Genomic DNA, 3,221 nt, shown 5'->3' with positions numbered 1-3,221 from the left:
TGGCAAAAATTAAAGACATAAATAATACAAATATCCATGGCTGAAAAAGAGCTGCCATGTAGAAGATACCAACTAAGATGCCAAGAGCTTTTGGTGATAAGAGCAGAAACTAGTGTTGGTGTGTTGAAAACAAAAACACCAGATCTCCACAGCAGAATTAATACATCACATCCGTCTCCTCCTGCTGCGCCAGACCCGCACCTGGAATCTTTTGGATATTTCTTTGTTGTTGTAAACGTGGCTGAATGGAGAATCTACTGCTTCATCATTCATGTGTGATAGGAAAACTCTGGAGAAAGTTTGGACCTACTCAAATGGACATACTCCATAGTGTATGTCTGAAAAAAACCGGCTTCAGTGTGTTACTTTTTATTTGAATGACTGGAAAAAAATAATTCTCCTTTCTGCCGGGAACTCCCTAGAACCCCAGAAGGACCCTTAGTGGTTCCCAGACTCCACGCTGGGAACCCCTAGTCTACACAATTTGAGACTAATTAAGATTTCAACTTGTTTAAGAAGTCAGACATCTGACAGTGATCTGTTAAAAAAATATTTTAATGTAACATGATCATTTTGGCATCTATGTTTGATTTTAGCTGTTTTTTCATAATGCAAATAAACTCAGATCTTAGCCACTTATACATGGAATTCCCCAAATGTATAAACACTTCTGGTGAAAAATGTTACTATAGTCACTAAAATTTACTGTCAAGCACTTTGAGGGGTCACCAAGACTAGAAAAGCATTATATAAATACAAACGGACAGAAATACGATATCATCCTGATGGTTTGCACATATGCAAACATAACATCATGTGTCTTGTAAGAGGAACTGACCTTTATGCCACTGACATTCGTTTGTGAAAACTGAATATTAGATGAGCAAAAAAAAGGAGCACACACTCGAGAAAGAGCTGCGAAGCCACTGCCAGCAGCTGGGATCCTTTAATGTCTCATGTTCAGCTCCAAGAAGGCAAAAAAATATTAGACTCTCGGCGTTCCCAGCTCTTTTTTCCCCCTTTTTTCTCTTTTCTTTTCCTGTTTTACTGCAGGCTGTAAAAGTTGGAGCCAAAATCTGCTGGACACTTTTATATAGAAAACACTAAAACTGCAAACAAGAGCTGATCACGAACATGGGTGAAAGGAAAGGAAAGGAATGGAAAAAAGGAAAGGAGAGGAAAGGTTTTATGTGTCTGGGTTACACATACACATTCCCTTGCCCCCTACCCGAACTTTAACCATCACGACAAAATGCTCAAAACTAATTCTTACCCTATCAGCAACACTCATACAACAACTTGAGAAAGTGAGGAGAGGCCAAAATGTTCTCACTTCCAAAGAGTTGTCACTCCTCAAAGGGAAAGTTCACCCAAAACTGAAAATTCACTCATTATCCGCAAAACACTTCTGGAGTTTCAGGGGTAAACAGCATTTCAGCCAAATCCAATTAATTTGAAGTCAATTGTGACCACTTCGCCCCAAAGGAAAAAAACAACAGAAAAAAACCCCAACATGCGTCCAAACTGCTCCTGTGGTGTCACCTAAGAATTGGTCACCATTTACTTCAATCGTATTGGATTTGGTTTCAACACTGTTCACCCTGAAACTCCAAAAGTGCTTTTCGGACTCAAACACTTCACCCCACCACTCCATCGCATAGTGGTCCTCACAATGTTATAACTACAAGTAAAAAATATGTATTATTACAAATACACACGGAGATGTTGATACAGGATTAAATCACACTCAAAGGGTGTGTAGAGCATCACATCAGAAGATCACAATCTGAAGGTTATACTCCACTAACCCTCAGGTATGCTCTTCCTCCAGTGAATTTCCCCGATGTGTGGAAAAATAAAGTTCTATCTCTCTCCAGTGATTGGCTCATTGAGCCTCAAGGCATCACATCTGGGAAAAAATGTCTCTTCCCCTCGGCAAACTGAAGAGGGTCTGTTTAATTAAGTCAGACCTCATAAAGACATCCATATTTTATACCACATCTGAAGAGCAGCTCTGAGAGAAACCTCTGCTGGTTAAACACACACCTGTGGAACCCTGCCCCACATACACACACTACAGGTTACATTAACCTTCCTGTAATAACACCCTTCATGGAAGTAGGCTACACAAACCTATAATAAAGATGTATACAGTTATCTTCTCGCTGTAATTTTAACACATACATCACTGTGGCCTTAAAGGCACTAAAAGTCAAGTAGTAGGGATACTTTTAAATATAATGCAATTTCACTTCATACAGTGCAGTAAACAGAGACATTTATTAAGTCCAATATTTGGTCTGACAACCATTTGCCTTTAAAATAGCTCTCACTCCATTATGAACACTTGTGCACAGCTTGAAAGCTTCTCGGCAGGTTTTTTGACACAGGCATCTTGGACAACTGCTTCCTCTGTGGATTTAGTCCATCTCGGCGTCTTCTGCCCCTTCCTGTCATCTCTGACTGCCTCCTTGAAGTTGTGATCGACGCTCTGTGGAGGCCGCGCCAGCTGTTGCAGGACCATGTGCCTCTTGTCTCTGAAGAAGGTTTTTCTTTCCTGCTCGTTTTCCTGCTGCAGAATGAATTCAGGACTGATCAGACGCCTCCCTGACGGCATGGTCTGAAGGGTTGAGACTCTAAACATCAACAAATGCAAGTTTCAAGTTTCATTTGTCACATGTAAGCTAGTGCAGGGTCAACAATAGACAATGAAACGTTTTGTACAGTAATGCAATAAGAGCAATGTCGTAGAGAATATAAAGCAAGAATAATAGAGGAGACAATTTAAACAAATATCAGTCAGAACAGACAGACAGACAGACAGACAGACAGACAGACAGACAGATAAATAGATAGCTAGATAGATGCATTATTGTTCCTGAGGGAAATTTAGAGTAAGAAGGGAAGTGCAAAATACAAGTGATAAGCGTATAATATATAAGTATATGTATTAATAAGTCACTGCATTTTATTCAGTGGTGAGTATGTACTCGTTTGAAAATATTTTATATATCATATCATTCTGAGTGAAAAGGCATTCAAATTGCGTTTTAGTGCTACAATAATAAGAAATCCTGGTATTTAAGTGAATAACAATAATAGTACGAAATTCCTCTTGCACTGTAATATTCCTCAGAGTGACACCTCCTCCTGAACACCACCGCCTCTCACCGGAGCTCCGTGGCAGCGGCAACAGGTGTGGCCGCGCCGCGCGGTTTGTC

Source organism: Limanda limanda, chromosome 16 (genome assembly GCF_963576545.1).
Source record: "Limanda limanda chromosome 16, fLimLim1.1, whole genome shotgun sequence".
NCBI lineage: Eukaryota > Metazoa > Chordata > Actinopteri > Pleuronectiformes > Pleuronectidae > Limanda > Limanda limanda.
The sequence above is the reverse complement of the archived record's forward strand: the minus strand, read 5'-3'. Positions refer to the sequence as shown.